This window comes from Stegostoma tigrinum, chromosome 14 (assembly GCF_030684315.1).
Source record: "Stegostoma tigrinum isolate sSteTig4 chromosome 14, sSteTig4.hap1, whole genome shotgun sequence".
Classification (NCBI taxonomy): domain Eukaryota; kingdom Metazoa; phylum Chordata; class Chondrichthyes; order Orectolobiformes; family Stegostomatidae; genus Stegostoma; species Stegostoma tigrinum.
Window position 1 is genome coordinate 54,317,851 of NC_081367.1, and position 22,306 is coordinate 54,340,156.

Genomic DNA, 22,306 nt, shown 5'->3' on the forward strand with positions numbered 1-22,306 from the left:
TGATGTGTATTTCAGCATTGCAGGTCATGTTGGAGGAACTGTATACCTCTGTTTCAATGTTGTGGATAGGCAGCCTTGTGATAACCTGACTGTGACTGACCACATTTCAGCCTCATTCCTGCATTGCAGCCAATCACTTTATTTTTGTTTTAGAAGTGACGAGACTGTGAAGGTATGTGATGTACATTTCTGTATGTAAAGTGTTAACTTTAAACGTGTTGCCATCTGACGCACTGATTCTAATCAAGTGAACTTGGCTGGTGATGCGGTGGAGAAACTGTCTTGAGATTGAAAGTGAACAACCCAAACTCATTACTGCTGGTGTGTGTAGGGTTTGGGTTAAGTTAGAGAAGCATTTGCTGTGCATATTCATGGGGAGAGACTGCTTTGTGGGACAATTTTTATTTTGGAGCCTTTTGACGAGTGGGTTTGTAGCGATAATTTTCGTGCAGTTTGTGGTAGTTTTCCATATTTGGAATTGTTGAGCAGTTGTTGGGATGGGAGGAAAGGGGAGGGATGTAGGAGGGAGGATTTGGTTATCTTTCCAGTAGGTTTCCTGTCAGTAGCTGTGCTTTGTGTGAGCACTGGGCCTGAGGCTGAAGGATAGGCTGCTACTACCTCACGTTCACTTGGCCTAGCCTCTCTGTAAGTGCAAGAAACTCTTTCTTTTAATTTGAGTTTAGGAGTGAGAGGGAGAACACTGCCCCTCCCACCTCAGGAAAAAAATTAGTTCCTGAGAGGAATAGGCAAAGCAGGTTTGTACAAGAACAAGGAGACAGAAAGACAGTGGGATAGAGAGAGAGAGCGAGAAATAGAGAGCAAGAAGAGAGAGAGACAGGCATAGAGTAAACAGAGGAAGAGAGACGGGGACAGTGAGAAAGCGTGAGAAGCAGAGAAAGACATAAACACAGGGAATGAGACAGATGGAGGAGAGGGAGAGAGAGACATACGAGGTAGAAAGAGTGATGGAGGGAGAATGCGAGAGAGAGACAGAGCAAGAGAGAGAAATGAGGAAGAGTGAGAGAGGGAAAGAGACAGGGAGTGAGTGAGAAGGAGAGATGGGGAGAGTCAGAAAGTGACAATAAAGAGAGGGAACAACATGCTGGGAGGGAGAGACATGAAGGAAGAGAGAGAGAGAGATACAGACAAGGCATGGAAATACAGACAGACAGGGTGGAGACACACACACACACCAGATGATGGGGGTGAGACAAACGGCTATAGAGAAGGAGATGGCGGTGCAGTAATAGAGAAGGAGACAGAGTGATAGGGAAAGAGAGAGAGAGGCACAGACACAAGGAGGGAGAGAGGGGAGAAAACACACACACAAGTAGGAAAGACAGGAAGTAATAGAAAGAGAAAAAGAGCAGAGGGCGGGGGGAGAGACAGAGGGTGTGGGAAGGAGAAAGGGAGAGGCAGAATGGGAGACACTGAATGAGACACGGAGGGAGGTGGAGATTATAATGGAAGAGAGGAAAGAGACAAATCGAAAGAGAAAGGGTAGGAGATGGTCAGAGAGGGAGGAAAAAGGGCAGAGACTTGCAAAAGCAGAAAGAGAGGGAGAAAAAAACAGCAAAAAAAGACATACAGAGAGAGACATACACAGACAGAAAGATGAAGGTTCAGAGAGAGTGTACAGCAGGCCGTAAATAGTTTGTCTACACGTTGAACTGGGTGGTGTCTCTCTGATTGTTGTATTTTTATGTGCTGGTTAATAGTATAAATGTTAACCCTTTGAGGACAATGTCCTTGCTGCAACATGCCTATTCAAAATCATTGCTGTACATAGTTGTCAGAACAATATTCCAGTGGTGTCTGTAAGCTGCATGTCAGTCATGTGTAAGTTGTGTCTGTAACATTTAGGTTTTGTTTTGGTAAGTTTACAAAATGTCTGATGCATCTGTTTTTGTGTGTGTCTGTTATATGTTTGCTGATTGTGTATAAAGGCCTGATTGGAGCGTGATCAAGAGCGTTTTCATTGTGGTGACAATGCTGAAGGAAGTCAAGAATCCAAAATCTCGTCCCAAATCCGATGTAGCTGATTTTTGCAGTGGCAGGATTTGGCCATGTTTGAGCAAACACAGTTGCTGGGACAGCAGGCCATATAAGAGACCAACTGCCTTCAGTGAAATGAAATTTTGGAGTCCTAGTATCTGGAACCTGGAGTGTGGAGGTTAGAGCAGAGGTGAACAGTTCTGTTCTCATTGCCTTACTTTTGGATTACTAGAGCATGCATTTTGGGATCTGTAGATATGGTTGTAGGACACTTGGACAATGGGGATCAGGGATCCTTTGGAGTGTCCAGATACCTTTTTTGAGACTGTGTTAATTGTGCAGCTGATTGTACATAAACCCCTTGGAATTGTCTATCATGTCAAGAAGTGTCTAAAAGAACCAAAGTGTGTATTTCATTCATTCATTCATTTATTCATTCATACATACATATAATGTGGGCACCACTGGCTCGGCCAGCATTTCTTGCCAATCCCGAGTTGCCCTGGAGGATTTGATTGTCAGGTTCCTTCCTGAACCACGGCAATCCATTTGATGTAGGTGAACCCACAATGCTGTGAGGGAGGGAATTCTAGGATTTTGACCCAATGACACTGAAAGAACAGTGACATATTTCCAAGTCAGGATGGTGAGTGGCTTGGAGGGGATTATCAAATTAGTCATGAATTGAATGGCAGAGCAGATTTAATGGGTTGAATGGCCTAATTCTTCTCCTATCTTTCATGGTCTTACTGAGCCTCAGCAAATTTCTCTAGTGCATCTTCTAGATGGGGCGCATTGCTGCTCCTGATTGTAGGTGTTGTAGTACTGAATGTTTGTGAATGTGGTGCCAATTAAAATTCCATCTTTTTTCATTATTGTCAAGCTTCATGTGTGTTATTGGAGCTGTGCTGTTCAAGGCAGGTGAAGTTTATTCCTGACTTAAGCTATGTAGACAGTGCACAAGTATTGGCAAGATAGGTAAGTTATTCACTTCAAGATTCCTACCTCTTAGCTTTTACCTCTCAACCATAGTATTTAAATGGCCTGTCACCTGAACCATGTTCCACTTCATCTGGATGTCAGCAGCAGTACCAGGCATGAAGCTCTGGAATGGGGGAGGGAGTGTGTGGGAGGACATACCTAACTCTGCCCTCATCCTGATGGCCACCTTTGTGTGCAGATGCATCAAGCTGTGTTTTGACCCTTGGTATGCAAACAGCAAGTGTCATTATGTGCTGAGGTTCTACCTATGCCTGGTGTTACGAAGGATGGACCTGGCCTTGCTACCGTGGAATGCTCTGAGTAGTTGGACCATTTCATGTTAGTGTTCGTCCAGAAAATATTTACAAAAGAAAATATCTTTGACCATAAGTCTGTCAGGAAGTGGTCAGCATGTAGAGTCCTCAAGAGTTCATGGGAAAAGGAGAGGATGGATCCTGTTGCGTGGTTTCTTGGGTAGACTGTCCGAGTCACTTGGCAAAATGCCTCATCACCAGAACTTTCCAACAAGCAACAAGACGTAGCTTGGCTGATGGTGGGAAGGGCACTGCCCGTTGGATTCTTTATCCATGCCTGATCTCTGTGTGCCACCTCACACTGCTCTCAAAGCAGCTGGTCTGGCAAAGAGACTGTCAAACACCTCCTTCTGGAATGTGCCTTTGCAGAGATGGTCTGGAGAGAGATGCAGTGCTTTTCATTGAGGTTTCTCCTAAACCCCACCATGATGCAGGACTCAATCCTCTATGGACTATTCTCCAGGACACACAAGGAGACAAACATTCATTGCACCTGAAGGACCATCAACTTGATGAAAGCCACTCTTTGGTCTGCTCAAAACCAGTTGGTCATTCAGTGTAAAGAGTTGACCTTGACTGAGAGAATGTGCCAATGTGCAACAAAGTCCAGACTACTTGCTGAGGGACACGCTGCAGCTTAGAGCACCTGTCACCAAGGCATAGTGAGGAAACACTACCATCTAGGGTCTTTCAGCCAAAGTATAACAAAGGCCTACTTAGTTATCAAACCCCCTCGGTGCCTCAAATGTAATGTTTATAGTTATCTGCAAAAGTAGGGAATGCCTTTTTTTTGCAACTCTAGAGTAGTTCTGAGAAATGGCAAAATTCCAATGTATTGTTTGTATTTTTTCAGTGTGAAAATACTGTACAGATATGATTTAGAATCCTGTATTTACTTACTAATGGTTTTATGAAGAAAGTATACTGTGAAATAATAACAAATTAATGGCCTGTCCATTTCAGTTCAGTGAAAACTCCCAGAATGTTGATAGTGGTGGATTCAGTGATGGTAATGTCATTGAATGTCAAGGAGCGATGATTAGATTCTCTCCTGTTGGAGATGGTTATTGCCTGATACTTGTGTGTCATCGAATGGTATCTGCCATTTGTCAACCCAACCCTGAATATTTTCCGGGTCTTGCTGCATTTAGACATGGACAGCATCAGTAACTGAGGAGCTGTAAATGGTGACAATCATTGTGCATCCCCACTTCTGACTTTATCATGGAGGGGAGGTCATTGAAGCAGCTGAAGATGGTTGGGCCGAGGGCACTACATTGGAGAGATGTCAGCAATTCCTAAAGGTACTGTCTTAGGCCTAAACATCTTCACCTGCTTCATCAATGACCTTCCCTTCAAAAAATGTTCAGAAAATTGAAAGTAATTTATGATAGTCCCTTCATGAATGATAATATAAAAAAAGCCCTGGTGCAGAGTCCGCAATATAAAAATTTCTAGAAATTTGTTTGCGTTAATGATAGATGAACAGAAAATGATGCTCAGTGGCAGGCACTAAGTTAGCATGGGTTTTAAGGAGCCATGGTGAATGGGTAAGTTAAGCTGCCCTTTTGGATCTGATGCCAGGAGGTAAGGCACCCCTTATGGCTGTTTGGAAAGCCTTGCTTTTATGTAAAAAATGCATAATATCATTGGGACTGTCAAAGATTGTTAAGTAACTGTCCAAAATAAAATGTGGACAATTAAACAAAGTGTGCCGTGTTTCAGAGTGTTGTTAAATACAAGATCATAGGATTTATGCTGCATGATTGATTTCCTAAATTATAATTTTCATAATGGATGGAAATGCTTGTTGGCATAAGTGGTTATGTACTTTAGGTGAGATGATTGTTTACAAAACATTAAGTAATTAAGTGAAGTGTTTGTTTTAATTAGGGATTGGTTGAAGCACTTTGAATGTATTTGACTTTTTCTATTAATGAGAATTTTTTGCAATAATATCATCAATATACTAATAATTTTATGTTTTGGCAGGACACCTGCTAATTATGCTCCCACTGGATAACATGCAAGTTGGCATGGGAGGGAAGGACAGAAGTCATTGGGTGGTACATGGGAAAGGCAGAGCTTCCACCAAGCAATCTTGGGAACTACCCTCATCTGTGGTTGTGCTGGGTCAGGCATCCTCCTCCCAGTCTAGTCCCCAGACTGAAATTTTTGAAGGTTAGACTCATGGGACATGAGATTTCTTTCAACCTAGACCCATAACCTCGGAACAAAATTATGGTCCATTGATGTGTTGTCATTTCTACATTGTACTCTGGACGTCTTGGAGACTGTAAGGACTGCAGATGCTGGAAGCCAGAGTCAATAGATGTAAAGCTGGAAAAGCGCAACAGGTCAGGCAGTATCTGAGGAGCAGGAAAATCAATGTGTCAGGCTGAAACCCTTGTTAAGTACTGGGGAGGGGGAGGGGATCAAAGAAATAAATAGGAGGAGGGGATTTGGGGCTGGGGAAAGGGTAGATGGGAAGGTATGGGGCAAGTGTTGTACCTCTTGCGATTGCAGGGAAAGGTACTGGCTGAGAAGTGTAGAGGGAGTTGTGGAGTGAATGGTCCTTGACCATCTTCCTGTTCACCTGGAGATAACAAGGTGTAGAGATGGATGAACACAGCACGCCAAGCAGCATCATAGGAGCAGGAAAGCTGATGTTTCAGGCCTAGACCCTTATCCAAAACGTCAGCTGTCCTGCTGTTATGATGCTGCTTGGCCTGCTGCGTTCATCCAGCTCTACACCTTGTTATCTCAGATTCTCCAGCATCTGCAGTTCCTACTATCTGTTCCTATTCGCCTATCTGCTCCACCCTTCTCACTGACCGATCACCTGCATCCACCTATCACCATCTCACCTACCCATTCCGCAGCCTCACACCCTTCCCTCTATTTACTTCTGGATTCCCCTCCTCCTCGCCATGTCTGATAAAGGGTTTCGGCCCAAAAGATTGACTTGCCTGGTCCTCGGATGCTATCTGGCCTGCTGTGCTTTTCCAGCTTCACATCTACATGGGGTGTCTGTTTGTTGTCTGCTACAATTATGCCCAGTGTGTCTGACAATGTGGTATTCATTGTGCCTATGTGTGTTGTGTTTGTTTGCATTACATCATGTGTCACCTGTTGTACTGTCTTAGTCTGTGCTGTCATGGCCTGTCCTGTGCCCTGCCATTGTGTTGTGTCTATCTCTGTACCCTGTGTTGTGTACTGTGTCTGTCTGTGGGCCTGTGACGTGTAGTGTGAATCATTCTGATGCTGCTGCATAAGGTTTAGGATGTTGAAATGTCATACATGTATGTGAAAATGATAGACATTTAGTGGGAAGCTGCAAGATCACATTAAACTAATCAAAATGTTGGTGTCTTTGGAAAAGTGGAAAATGAGTCTGTGAAGCTGTAGTGAACTTTGAGTTTTCTTTTGAAATGAAGGGACTTCGATGATTTACCAAACTGAGCACAAGGCCTGCCGATCATTTTGCAGCTTGAGGTGTTGACGTGGCCACACATCATTGAACTGGTTACAGAATCCAATCCGTTACCTCTTTTCACCCCCTAATGTTGACACCACAGTTCTCCCTTCACACCTATGTTATGCTATCTCTTTCTGTCTGTGTCTCTGTCTCACTTGCTCAATTACTCAATCGCTCTTGGTCTCTGTTTCTCTCTCCCACTTGGTGCACCACTATTATACATTTTGTACAATCAGGAACTTGTATAGTACAAAAGGAGAACATACAGCCCATTGCTCTGTGCCTTCTTACTGAGTAATCTCCCTTAGACCCATTCTAATCTCTCCTTTCCGTCATATTCCCAGTATGCAAAAGGTATAATTTCCCTGAACGGTTTAGATGATAATTCCAAATTTTCATTCAAGTTTTCATCTACCTGACAAATTGAACTCACTTTGTTCTGATTTACTTAATCACATCTTTTACCTATTTTCAACATGACCTTTGGGTCTTGTGAGAACCACTCATCAGAGGGACCTCCCTTTCTATATGACTCTTGAAGTTATCTCAGTTGCCACACCACTCGCCCCCCATCCTCCCACTATGATAATAAGACCAGAAGATGTAGGAGCAGATGTCGGCTATTTGACCCATTGTGTCTCTTCTACCATTCAGTGAGTTAATAGCTGATCTCGTAATGCTCATTTCAAATTTCTTGCCTTATTCCCTCAACCCTTACTGATTGAAAATCTGTCCATCTGAACTTTGAATATACTGCATGATTCACAGATTCATTATCCTCTGAGAGAAGAAGTTCCTCCTCATCGATCTCTTAAATGGGCGACCCCTTACCATGACACTATGCCTGTGATCTTAGACACTCCCGCAAGGGGAAACAACCTTTTTGCATTTACCCTGTACAGTTCCCTAAGCACTTTATGTTTCTGTAACGTTGCTTCTTGTTCTTCTAAATTACGTGACCTATCTACTCAACCTCTTCTCGGAATCAACCACGTGAACCTCTTCTGATTGCTTCCATCGACAGTATTTCTTCTCTTAAATGAGGGGACTAAAACTGTTCTCAGATTCCAGGTATGGTCCCTCTGCTGCCTTGTATAGTTTCAGAAAAACTCCATTTCTTCAGAAATAAAGGCCAACAGTCCATTTGCCGTGCTGATTACCTGTTGAAGTTGGATGCTAATTTTTATTTATTCATGCATGGGACTACCAGATCTCTTTGTACTTTAGCTTTCTTCCTTCTGTTCCTATTTAAGTGACAATCAGACCTTCTATTCTTTCCACATGTCCTTCTTAAAGTGTGAAGTCTGAATCTGGACTCATTGTTCTGACTGCTAACCAATGGTTTGTGCAAGTTCCTAGTTCAGTTGGTCATGGCTATAATTGTTTTTTTTTCCTGAAAATTTTTGCGTTCACCTGATGGCATCAAGCCAGGTTTCATTCTGTGAACTGACCTGTTCAGCAGCACCATCAGCTGGGAACGTAACTCCAAGGACATGGCCAGACAAAATGAAAACCCTCTCCCTTTTCACGGACAGGGACCCGGAAGGGTGGTGGAGAGGCAGCCAGTTTGTTTTCCAACTGACCGCTAGAAGACACAACTCTCACTCAACAAAAATGCTTTAACTGAAAATGGGAAATTTCATTCTTAATGTTCTTTTTTAATGAAACTGCAATCCCATCTAAACAAAATTATCCTGTCGTTTTAAATTTTGGTGTACTCAATCCCCTAAATCTTTCTGTTTCATAACACTATTCAAGTTTCTCCAGTTTGTGCCCTTTCATCTACTTGTCAAAATCTCTCACCTAAGCTTACATTGAATTATTTGAAGGAAAGGATAATTACAGGGTATGAGTGAAAAACGGAGGAATGGGATTAATCAGATCAGTCTTCCAAAGAGCTGCCCAGAAAGAGATTGGCCAAGTGGCTTCTTCTTTTTCTGTCCCTCACTCTTGTTCTCTGGAATAGAGGACAAACCTATAACATTCTTACTGAGATATCAGTGACATGTACTGAGCCAAAGTAGCAGTTATTTTTTCTCAGTACAGTCTTTGGTCAAGAACCTTCTGAATGTTGTAAGTCAGTTTTCTCTGCCTGTTCTGAAAGTAGAATGTATTTAATCCTATTTCCCTTCCTATTTCCTCATAGCAGCTTTGTGGACCATATATATCCAATTACTTATTGATGAAATAACAGGGGAGATTAATTAAGGTAATATCATAGATATTGTAGACAATATTTCACAAGTCATTTGATCAAGAATTTGTTTCCTTTCTCCTTTAAATTATCAATAGTTTAAAAAATTTGGAATGGGCGGCTCGGTCGCTCAGCGGTTAGCACTGCTGCCTCATAGTGCCAGGGTCTCACGTTTGATTCCGGCCTCAGGAAATTGCCTGTGTAGAATTTGGCACATTCTCCCCTTGTCTGCTTGGGTTTCATTCGGGTGCTCCGGTTTCCTCCCACGGTCCAACAATGCGCAGGTTATGTAGATTAGCCGTGCGGAGTATCCAAAGTGTCCAAGGATGTGCAAGCTAGGTGGATTAACCATAGGAAAGGCAGGATTGCAGGGATAGGGTGGAGGGGTAGGTCTGTGGGATGCTGTTCAGCGAGTAAGTGTGGACTTGGTGGGTCGATTGGCTTGCTTCCACACTGTGGGGTTACTATGAAGTATCATTGAACATGCATATTCAGAATATAGAAGGAAATTATATGAAAGGAATTTGGGCATGTGGTTGGTGAAGTAATAGAGTATTAGATTCCCTACAGTGTGGAAACAGGCCCGTCGGCCCAACAAGTCCACACCGCCCCTTGAAGCATCCCACCCCGACCCACCCCCTGTAACCCACACACCCCTGAACACTATGGGCAATTTAGCATGGCCAATCCACCAAACCTACACTCTTTGGACTGTGGGAGGAAACCGGAGCACCCTTAGGAAACCCACGCAGACACGGGGAGAACGTGCAAATTCCACACAGACAGTCGCCCAAGGCAGGAATCGAACCCGGGCCCCTGGTGCTGTGAGCCTGCAGTGCTAACCACTGAGCCACCATGCCACCCCAAATACATGTTTCTCTGTTGGTGAAAAATATGTAGTTGGATCCCCAAATATTGGTGTTAGGATTTTTACATTTCTTGCTTGGACCTAGGTATAATTCAAACTTGAACAAAACCTGAATAGTGTTATGAAATAGGAAGACTTAGGGATTGAGTAAACCAAAATTTAAAATCGACAGAATAACTTTATTCAGATGAAATTGTAATATCATTAAAAAGAACATTAAGAATGGAATTTCCCATTTTAAGTTAATGTGCTTTGTCAATTGAGACTCACGGCCTCCTTTGGCAGGCAGCCCTCCACTCCAGCAACTTTCTACCAATACTTTCAGATCCCTGTTTGTGAATGGTACAAAATATGGCTATTTCATATTTAACAGTAAGTAGGTTAGCAGCAAGGTCCTGGTGCATATAACCAGTCTGGTAAAATGGGCAGATACATAGCTGATTCAGATTAATGAAACATCATGTACTTTGGGAGAAGTGTGTTGAAGTGGCCAACATAGCAACCGTTCACCAGCGAATGCGCAGGACATTTCTGGATCAAGGCTACTGCAGTGCTCCAACGAGACTCAGTGCAAGCTGGAAAAGCAACATGTCATTTTCTGCTTGGGGACATTGCAGTCTTCAGAACTCGGTATTGAGTTTAATAATCTTAGAACATGTTTGCCTCCAGCCATGTCTATTATCCATCTCCACAAACCAGGTCCTGTCATGATATGGGTTGCTTTCAGTGCAGCCAACCCGTTATCACTTATTTAGCTCCATTTCTTCTCTGTTTTGATATCTCATCCCCTTTGTCTGCCCATACTTTCTTTTTCTCTCTCTCACCTGGCCTCCCTCTCCACCTATCCATTCACTCCTTCCCCCACCCCCTCACCATGAACATAAGTACCACCTTGTCCTAACTGCGATCAGTTCTGAAGAACGGTCACTGGACTCAAAATGTTAGCTCGAATTTTTCTCTGCTGATGCTACCAGACATGCTGAATTTCTCCAGCAATTTCTGTTCTTGTGTGTTTCAGATCTCCAGCATCTGCAGTTTTTTCTTTTTATTTTTACGTAATTGAAGTAAACTGATTTTTGGGTTTATGGAGAAAAAGCTGGGGAATGAGACTAGTTATTCTGTTCTTTTAAAGAACGAGCACAAAGGCTTCTTCCATAGTGTCAGATTTCATGATTCCTTGAAAATTACATTTGAATTTTCTTTCTCTACTCAATTAAAAAGTTCTTTCCAGATTACAACAAGTCACTGCATTTAAAAAAGTTTCTCTTTGCATCCCCTCATCAATTACCACTTATGGTAGCATATTCCACATTCCAACAATTCTGTTGAAAAAACTTTCTTCTAATCTTGTCCTCTGTAATTATTTCATTCCTTAGTCCAAAATTTCCATTTTTGTCCCTGACTGGAAACTCAGTGAGCTATCCGCTTGCCAATGGTAGTTATGATGTCATTTTTGTTTGTTTTACTAAAGATTGTGCAAGTTGACAAAGTCAGCGGTGAAGGTGGCATAAGTCCAAAGGGGCATGTCAGGAAATGGTATGCACTGAATTGCTTTGCTGATTCTCTACCCTTTAATAATAGCAGAGGAAAACATGCAAAACAAAGCACTGGGTTCTTCTTCAGAGGGATAGAATTGCAAAGTAGTGAAGCAGTATTAAACTTGCATAGAAGCTTTGTTAGATCACGGTTAGAGGACTATGAAAGTTCCAGTCTCCGTAGAATATCCAGACACTGGAGAAAGTGGCGAAAAAAAAACAAGTATAATGCCAGATTTGAGAGCGATTAGCTCTCTAAAATGGTTGAATGGGCTGAAGCTACTTTTTCCAGAAAAGAGTGAGGATGACCTGATTTAAAATCACGAAGTGTTTGATGGGGTGGGTGTGGAAAGGATTATAGGAGGGTACTACATAGAAGACGACACTTCAACTCTTTGTGCCAGTGCTGGTGCTTTTAATAGAGCTGTTCAATTTAATCTCGCTCTGCTGTGCTCTGTCATTTTCTTTCTCTTCAAGTACTTATCTAATTTTCTTCAGAAAATTACTGCAAAATCTCCTTCCAAAACCCATTCAGGCAGTAAATTCAGCATAACTTGTCATATGTATCATGACTCATTGGGATTGTTTGCTGGAAATCAAGCCCACCATTCTTGGAGTTGTCACAAATATGGGAATTTGATTAAGCCGTCAACTCAACTTTACTTAACTATGTAATTCGAATTAAAATAATATGCATGTTTTCATTAACATGAAAATTGCTATTCACTGTGATCAAATTCTTTTAACCAAGGGCAAGAAAGAATGCTAATCTACAACTCTAAACTTAAACTCTACACCCTTCTTAAAATTCCCAACCCAAACAAATTGGCATGCAGAGAGACAGGGCAAGTTACAAGTCTTATGAATCTGGAAGGGAAGAAAAATGCCAAAGAAGCGTAGTTCTTGCACAAGTGTGGACCACAGGCCATGATGAACCATTTCCCTCCGTTCCTATTGACTCACTGATGAACATACAATGTTGTGGGTACTCTGATTCTCAGTCTTTTATTCATTTGTTGAGGATTTACACTTTCAGTTCCGCTGCAAGTGGATTTTCTCATTTTCATTTCAAGAATGGATTTGCAGAAAAAAGTGTTTACAGGAAAATAGTGAGGGACCAGGAGTTTTGTTTTGTAATATCTCTACACACAAGGGAGTTAGAAATTTACATGCTTTCTCTTTGCTGATTCGATCTTTTTGATCAGTTGACCACATGCAAAACTATAACTACTTGCCCTCCAGGAATAAGAAATTGGATTGTTACTATATGGTTCCCTCCTGTGTCCAAAATAACTGGCCAATTGAAAAAGAACTGTCTCAGGGCAACTGGCACCTGAACATACAGATATGTTTACACAATGCCGATGTAAATGGGCAACCTCTGAATTTCAAAAAGTGATGCCTAGTTTTGGAATTTCCCATCAGAGACAACATCCCTGCCGTATCTGTTCTGTCAAGACCCCTCAGGTTCTCACATGTTTCAATCATTTTGCCTCTTAGACTTTTAAACTCCAGTAGAGACTAGCCCAGCCTGTTCAAATTTTTCTGTTAAGACCATCGCCCATTTCAGGCATTAGTCTAGTCAACATTCCCTAAAATACTTCCGACACATTCACAGGCAAAGCTCAGGTTGCGAACAGGTTCTGTTCTGGAGTCCCCTTGCAAGTTGATTTTTTTTCCACAAATCAGAGTACAATTCAGGACAATCGAAAACAGCTGTTTGTAAGTATGTATCCAGGTCTTTTTAATCTTTTAACTCTGTGTACAGCATCACTTCCGTGAGTACAAGTGTTCATAAGTTGGATGTTCATAAATCAGGATCCCATGTATATCCTTGCTAAAATAAAGTGATCAATATTGTAGACAGGAATCCAAATGTGGTCTCGCCAATATGCAGTGTAGCTAAAGTAAAACCTCTCTGATTTGTATGTAATTCCCCATTCAATAAACCATAACATTCTGTTAGTTTTACTGATTACTTGCTATACCTGCATATCAGTCTTTTGTGATTCATGCATTAACACACTAAGGTCATTCTGTATTTCACAGCTCCAGTGAAGTGAGGTGCAGTGGCTAGGTGGATTGGCCATGCTAAATTGCCCGTAGTGTTCAGGGATGTGTGGGTTATAGTGGGATGGGTCTGGATGGGATGCTTCAAGGGGCGGTCTGGACTTGTTGGGCTGAAGGGCGTGTTTCCACACTGTAGGGAATCTAATCTAATCTATATCCATCAGCTGTCTTTTATCAATATTGTTTGTAAAGTCTTCAAAGAAACTCAAACAAGCTCATCAAATACAGTTTGCCATTCACAAATCCATGCTGACTATGCCAAGCCAGATCATTATCAATAAGGTGTGCATTTATCCCATCACTTATAATAGATTCAACCATTTGCCATATTACAGAGACAAAGATATGAGTTCTGAAGTTTTCTATTTTCTCTCTCGTTCCTTTCTTAAAAAGTGATGGCAAATGTGGCTGCGGTACATTTATTTTCCCCATCCAAGTAATTAATGTATACTGTAAATAATTGTGGCCCAGAATTAATACCTCTGACACTTCGTTAGTTGCAAGTTGCCATCTTGAAAGGTTCCCCCTTATCTCAATTATCTACCTTTGATTACATAGCCAATTCTCTATCCTTGCTAATATTTTGTCCCCAGCAGCATGGGCTCTTGTTTTATAAGCAGCCTTATGTACAGATCCCGATAAACATGTTTTGAAAATCCAAATATATTACACCTATTGGTTAGCTTTACTGTATCCTGTTTGTTACATCATCAAAGAATTCTCATAACATTATCAGGCACAATTTTCCCTTCATGAAGTACATCGACAAGTTTCCCGTTATCCACAGAATATGTTATTTGCACAAGTCAGTAGATTGTTTAAACATGATTTTTCTTTCAGAAAACCATGTTGACTTTGCCCGAATACCTTGAAATTATCCAAGTGCCTCACTATAACTTCCTGAAGTGTAGCTTCTAATGTTTTCCCTTTGACAGGCGTTAAGCCGTGACTTGAGATTTGCAATACCGCATCCATCGGGGGAAAACAATGATAAACTAGATGGGAATGATGTTCCACTTTAGGGAAACTCTGGTTTGAGTTACTGGAGTTCAAATAGTGATGAGTAAAGATGTAAATGCAGTTCAAGTATACAGCACCTTGATAAGTGGATAGCTGAGTGAGGAGATAGTTGAATAAGTGAATGGTACCTGGAGAGTTTGAAATAATTTCAGTAAGCTGCATATCATGGCAGATGAATCCTTTAGCCATATAAATTGTGGAACTGTATAATATTCCAGAAGTGTATAATATATAACAATTGTTTAAGATGCCTAAGTTATGTAATACTTTGAAGTTCTATAATACCTGAATGTAGAATATCCCATAGCCTTACAGCAAACTGAAGCTGTATATTATACTGGAGCTTTATAATATTTTGATACATGTAATGTCTTGGAACTCTTTATAATCCAAGAACCAATTGGTCTGGCTGTTATTTTTCACAAAGCATTTAAAACAAACTGCCATTTTCCTCCTAGTTTGGTAAAACTACAGGATCCCATGATCAAGCAGAAGCCTTTCAGCCTGTTTGAGCTTGTTCTGTCATTCAGTTAGATCATGAATGATTATCTGCTCAGTGCCACTTTCTCTCACCGACTCCATATACCTTTATGTCACCAGTCACTAGAAATCTTACTGATTTCTGACTTGACCCTGCACAATGATTGAACTTCTGCAGTCTCTAGGGTTAAAAAATTGCAAAGATTTGCCAATCTTTGAGTAAGGAATTTTCTTCCATTTCAGTCTTACATGGCTGATCCTCATGCTGAGACTTCGTCCTGTGGTTCTAGAACCCATTCTTTCTACATCACCCATGTCTTTAAGTGTTTCTATGAGATCACCTTTCACTCTTCAAAATTCCAGAAAACAACAGACCCGAATCTCCTCCACCTGTCCTCATAGGACCATTCCGCCATGCCATGAAATGGTCTGATGAATCTGCACTAGACTTCCTCAATGGCACATACCTTTGTCAAAGGGACCAAAACTGCAGTCTCACCGAGGTTCTGAGCAGTTGTAATAGATGTTAACTTTACTTGATTCCTCTTGCAATGAAGGCCAACATACCATTTGTAATCCTTGTTGAACCTTAATGCTAACTTTCAAAAATAAAGTGAAAGGCACAATAGTTCAGGAGGACTGTAGCTTGCTCTGTCATTAGAAAGTGGTGATTGGTGGTCAGTTTAATCTGAGGGTCACCACAAACAACATTAACCTATAATAAATAGGAACAGGAGCCTGCTCCCCTTTCAATAGGATATGGACTGATCTGAAATTCCTCATGCCCGCTTTCCTGTGTTTTTCCCTAACCTTTGATTTCCTTACTGATCAAGAATCTATTTATCTCAGCATTAAATATGTTCAAGGACTCTTTCTCCACATCTGTCTCTGGCAAGAACTTCTAGAGACTCTCAACACTTTGAGAGAAGAAATTGCTCCTCATCTCGGTCTTAAAATGGTGCCCCTTTACTCTGAGACTGTGCCCTCTGATCCTAGATTCTCCTGTGAAGGGTGACATCCTGCCAGCATTTACTCTGTCAAGCCCCTTAAGAATCCCATATGTCTCAAGATCAATAGCCATTCTTTTACGCTGCAGTGAATAGAGTCCCAACCTGTTTAGCCTTTGCTCAAAAGACAACCCCTCCATTTCAGGGATTATTCCAGTGAGCCTTCTCTGAACTGCCTCCAATGAAATAACATCTTTCTTTAAAAGAGGGGTCCAAACTGCTCACAGTGGTCCAAACGTGGTCTCACCAATACCTTATACAATTGCAGTAAGCCATACTGTTCTACTCCTACCTCCTTGAAATGAGGGCCAATATTCTGTTCGCCTTCTGATTACCTGCTGCACCTGTGTACTAGCTTTCTGTGTTTCAAGCACTAATACTCCCAAGCCCTAGTGTGTTGCAACTTTCTGCAGGTTTTCTCTATTAATTAATACCCTGTTCTTTTGTTATTCCTTCCAAAATGAACAACTTCAGATTTTCTCACTTTATACTCCATTTTCCAACTTCTTGCCCACTCACCTAACCTATCAGTTATGATTGCCCAAATGTGCTGCTATTACATCCTTAATCATTGATTCTAATACTTTACCAATAATAGATGTTAAGCTAATTGGCTATAGTTACCTGCTTCACTTTGGCTCCTTTTTTGAATTGGGGTGTCACATTAGCAAACGTTTTCAATCCTCCAGCACCTCTATAGAATCCAAGGATTTTTGGAAAATTACAGCTTGCTCATCTGCTATCTTCAGCTACTTCTTTTAGGATCCTAGGATATAAGCTATTAGGGCTTGGGGATCCTCCTCCCTTTAGCCCCATTAGTTTGTCTAATATCACTTCTGGTATTTAATTCCTCCCCATATTCTTTATGATTAATGGAATGTTCAAAGAAACTTTCACCATAAAGACTGATGCAAATTATCCATTTAACCCCTCTGTCATTTCATTGTCCTTCATAACTATTTCCCAGGTTCTCAGCTGAGGAGTGAGGTTGAGCACACAGGGGTGTTCATGGTGACCTGAGCCAGTATAGGAATTAAATCTATCTTGTTGATACCATGTAAGTCTGCCATTGAACCAACTGAGCTAACAAATCTCAATGACTCCCATGAACAAGGAAACTAACAACCTTTCACATTTGAGAAATATTCCATATTCCTGTTCTTATCTATCAAAATGAGGAACTTTACACTTTATACATTATTTTCCATTTGCCACAGGCTTGCCATTTGCTTAGCCTGTCCAAATCCTCTTGGAGCCTCTTTCATCTTCCTCACAAGTTACAGAGTCACAGAAATATGGCACGGTGGCTCAGCGGTTAGCGCTGCAGCCTCACAGCGCCAGGGACCCAGGTTCAATTCTAGCCTCGGACAACTGTCTGTGCGGAGTTTGCACATTCTCCCCGTGTCTGCGTGGGTTTCCTCCAGGTGCTTCAGTTTCCTCCCACGGTCCAAAGATGTGCAGGCGAGGTGGATTGGCCATGCTAAATTGTCTATAATGTTCAGGGGTGTGTGGGATATTGGGGGATGGGTCTGGGTGGGATGCTCCAAAGGTCTGTGGCCAAAGGACCTGTTTCCACACTGTGGGGAATCTAATCTAATCTAAAAGTATTATAGCACAGAAGGAAGCCATTCAGCCTGTACCGTCTGCACCAATTCTCCAAGACTTGGGGGAAAACACAGGACAATGTCACGATCATTTTGCACGTCGGATAATTCTCTAAATAGAATTGAACCTGTTTCCACTGTTCCTCCAGGCAGTATATTTCCAACAAGAACCACTCGTAAAATGAAAAATGTTTTTCCCGCATTACACGTACTTTTGTTGCAAATCTTTTAAAATATGTACCTCTTATTCTTGGTCCTTAGAGAGGAAGAAACAGTTTCTCCCTGTCTATTCAGTACTATTGTGATTTTGAAGATTTGTATCAGATTTCCTCTTTACCACCATCTCTCTAAGGAGAACAGTCCCAATCTCTCCATTCTGTCCTCATAATTGAAAACACTTCAAATACACGTTTCAGGGTTATCCCTGAAAACTGTTTTATAAATCTCTTCTACGCTCTTTCCAACTTGTTCATGTTTCTCCTATGTGGTGCCCAGAACTATATACATCACTCAGCTGAGATCTAATAAGTGTGTTGTATCTTAGACAAGTTCAGCATCACCTTCTTGCTCTTGTAATCTGTGCCCCTATTAACAAAGCTGAAGATAAGTAGTATGTGCTTTATTAAAGTTTCTCCCCACCTATCTTGCCACATTTAATAATCTGTGCATATACACTCAGGTCCCTTTGCTCCTGCACCTCGTTCTTCATACTAAAATGTATTGCCTCATGCTTCTCTATGTTGAGCTTTATCTGCCACTGATCCACCCACCCTACCATCTTAGCAATGTCTTTTGAAGTTTACAGTGTATTATTCATAGTTCACAATCCTCCTAAGTTTTATCTCGTCTGCATAGCTATCTCCATCACATCAAGGCCAAGAATATTAAGATATAAGAGGTAAAACAAGGGTCCAAATACTGACACCAGTACTATTCCATCCCAAACCGATGTGTTTTAATTTTTTTCCTTTGTTTCTTTGTGACATATCATTGAAAGCCTTCTGAAAATCCAATACAGCACATTGATTGGTCTCCCCATATATACTATGTGAGTAACATCCTCAATAATGTTCAACAGACTTGTCAAGCGTGCTTTCTTTTTGTAATCCATCTTCGCTGTCTAATCAGACGGTTGTTTTATTGGTACAAAATCAGAAAATGCTGAAGAAACTCAACAGGTCTGGCAGTATCTGTGGAGAGAAAGCAGAGTTAACGATTCAGGTGCATTGACCCTTCAGGTCCTTTGCTGGACCCTCCAGCCCCACAAGACTTAGATTGAGAAAATTATAGAATCCCTGCAGTGTGGAAGCAGGCCATTTGGCTCATTGTGGCCACCCCAACTCACCGAAGAGCATCCCACCCAGACCAAACCCCCTTACCCTATCCCTGTACCCTACATTTCCTATGGCTAATCTACCTAGCCTGCACATCCCTGGACACTGTGGGCAATTTAGCATGGCCCATCCATCCAACCTGCACATCTTCTTGGGAAGAAACCCACACAGACATGGGGATAGCGTGCAAACTCCACACAGTTGCGCAAGGGTGGATTCGAACCCAGGCGCCTGGTGTTATGAGGCAGCAATACTAACCACTGAGCCATTGCCCTACAAAGGTTCTGTAGAGAGGCTTAGAACCTTATATGAAATAGTGAGCAAATCAGAATGATTTTGAAGTGCACTAAAAACAGAAGTTGCTGGAAAAGCTCAGCAGGTCTGGCAACATAAGTGAAGAAAAAAAATCAGAGTTAACGTTTCGGGTCCGGTGACTTGAGGACAGGTCACCGGACCCGAAACGTTAACTCTGACTTTTTTCTTCACATATGCTGCCAGACCTGCTGAGCTTTTCCAGCAAATTATAGCATTTGCAGTTCTTTCGGTTTTGATTTTGAAGTGCGGTTGTTTAATAATGGCGATGCCAGAAGATTGGAGAATTTCAAATGCCTTATTCAAAAAAGTATATAAGGAAGCACAGCAGTTACAGGGAAACTTTGGTAGTTGGCAAGTTCCTAGAAACAATAATTCAGAGCAAAATTTATAGTCACTTGGCTAACACAAGTTAATTCAAGAAAATCAGCATGAGCTTGTTTTGCTGTTTTTTTTTGAGGACTCAACAGGATGTTTTAATGAGGGTAATGCTGCTGATGTGTTCCAGAAGTCATTTGATACAGTAGAATTCAACAGACCTGTGAGCAAAGATAAATCTCATGGAATAGAAGGGACAGTAGCAACATAGATGCAATATTGGCTGAGAAACCAAGAGTGATGTCTAATGGATGATTTCAGGCTGCAAAAAGGTTTGTCATGGACTTTGTACGAGGGTTGAGACGCTTGCTTTCACTGATTTGTATTAATGATCTATATTTTGGTGTGCAGGGCACAGCTTCAACATTTGTCAATGATATGAAACATTGTGAATAGTTTGGAGGACATTTTATAACTTCTAATTTTCATAGACAAGTTAATGAAATGGATGGACAAGTTGCAGATGAAAGTTAACATGGAGAAGTGTGATTTATTTTGGTAGGAAGAATGCAGGAAAACTATATAATATGGTGGCCACTATGCTAAAAAGGATGCAAGAGTAGTAAAGCTGGCATGACAGGTCAGAGGGTGATGAGTAAAGCAGATGGGATCCTGTGTTGTTAAATAGAGGCATTGTGTACAAGAACAAAGAGATTAAATTAGACCTGTTCAGATGAGGCCAACTTCGATAAGGGAGCCTCAGAAATGTCCACCTTCTTTCTCAACCGAGGTTTCCCCACCTCCGTTGTGGACAGGGCCATCAACCAGGTCTGACCCATCTCCCGCACTTCCGCCATCACCCCCTTTCTTCCGTCCTACAACAGCGATGGGGGTTCCCCTTATCCTTACCTACCATTCCACCAGCATCCACATCCAGTAGATCATCAGGCCACCATTTCCGCCACCTCCAGCAAGATGCCACCACCAGGCACATATTCCCCTCCCCTCCCTTTTCCGCCTTCCGCAGGGACCGCTCCCTCCAGGGCACCTTAGTCCACACTTCCTTCACCCCCAACACCCTCCCCCCCCCCATTGCCCTACGGCACCTTCCTGTGTAACCGGCGAACCTGCAACACCTGCCCATTTACCTCCTCCCTCCCCAGTATCCTCCAAACCTTCCAGGTGAAGGAACGCTTCACCTGCACTTCCCAGAATCTAGTGGACTGCATTCGCTGCTCATAACGTGGTCTCCTCTGCGTTGGGGAAACGAAGTGTAGACTTGGCGACCGCTTTGCAGAACGTTCTATTCACAAAAAAGACCCTGAACTACCTGTTGCCTGCCACTTTAATGCGCCACCCTGCTCCCTGGCCAACATCTCTGTCTCTGGCTTGCTACAGTGTTCCAGTGAAGCCCAATGCAAGCTGGAGGAACAACACATCATTTTCCGATTGGAGACCCTACAGCCCTCCGGACTCAATATTGAGTTCAATAATTTTAGGGCCTAAACTCTCCCATGTCCCAGCCCCCCACCCCACACACCAGGCCTTGTTACCACATAGCCTGCCATTACACACCACCTGTTGTTAGTCACTAACAGTCCCCATTAACAACTATTCACCCTCCCAGTCTGATCGTTAGCAACTCCTTTGTCTGTCCAACTGTCTTTCTCTCACTTTGGGCTGTATCGTATCGTTTACTCCCTACCCCACCCACCTCGCTATTTTCTGCATATAAACTGACATTTTCTCAGCCACTGTCAGTTCCAAGAAAGGGTCACCAAACCCAAAATGTTAACTCTGTTTTCTCCTTCACAGATGCTGCCAGACCTGCTGAGCTTTTCCAGCAACTTTGTTTTTGTTCCTGATTTACAGCATTCACAGTTCTTTTGATTTTTATTTTGTATAAAGCTGGTTTGGCTTCAGTTGGAGTATTGAGTCAGGGCACCACACTTGAAGAAGATTGTGATGGCTTCAGAGAGGTTGTCAAGAATAGTTTCAGGGATGAGGAACTTCAGTGATGCTGACAGATTGGAGACTTTTCTCCTTGAGATTAGAGAAAGTTGAGAGGAGATTTGATTGAGGTGTTCAAAGTCATGAAAGATCTGGGGAGAATAGATCGGGAGAAACTGTTCCCATTGGTGGAACAGAACCACAGATTACAGATTTAAGGTAGCACCGGCGGAGGGCCGGTGCCGAGGGAGCGCCGGGCTGTCGGAGGGTCAGTATTGAGGGGGTGCAGCACTGTTCGAGACTCAGTTGAGGGAGCGCTGCGTGACCGAAGATGCCTACTTTCCGATTAGATTTCAAATGTATGATCAGGCTTAGGGGCGGAGCTGTTTACTGCGACTAATTCATGAGGAAACAGCTTTAATTGATTTTAGAAGTTTCAGTGCTCGCTGCTGACCTCCACGTTTGTGAAGGGAGGTGGAATGGAAGTTAGGCGAGTTTGAGCACGGTTTTTTTTAAGCAGTTCAATCCGTGCTCTCCCATTCCAGTGATTATAATTACAGATATCTTCTTAATTGCATCCCGATTCCAGCCTTTATGTTGATAAATAAACAGAAATTGTCTCTTAAAAATATTCAGATTTATTTTAGGCTTTGAACCTGAATGCTATTGGGATTTTGAACTCTGGTTAACCAGTAAACAGAGGAGTATTCTGTCCTCGATCCGATTTGCACGGCCTTTTCTCGTGTGTTTGGAAATAGCTAAGACTTGGGAAAGTGTCACAATTTTTCGAGGTGGAGCTGAAGGTGAAGAGCAACGTGAGTTGGTGCAGGGACATTGCAGTCTGTC

General features: G+C 42.1%; 1 protein-coding gene across 4 annotated transcripts in view; it reads left to right on the plus strand.

The window, feature by feature from the left end:
• lpp (LIM domain containing preferred translocation partner in lipoma) overlaps window positions 1-22,306 on the plus strand; it is a 371,701-nt gene that overhangs the window by 15,913 nt on the left and 333,482 nt on the right. The window contains exon 1 of one of the 4 annotated variants that reach the window (XM_048542849.2): window positions 34-172. The exons of 2 other annotated variants lie outside the window; for them this stretch is intronic. The gene's annotated coding sequence lies outside the window, so the exon portion shown is untranslated. Of the gene's footprint in view, window positions 1-33; window positions 173-571; window positions 646-22,306 lie in introns of those variants that run through there. One more of the 4 variants, XM_048542846.2, reaches the window with a different exon arrangement.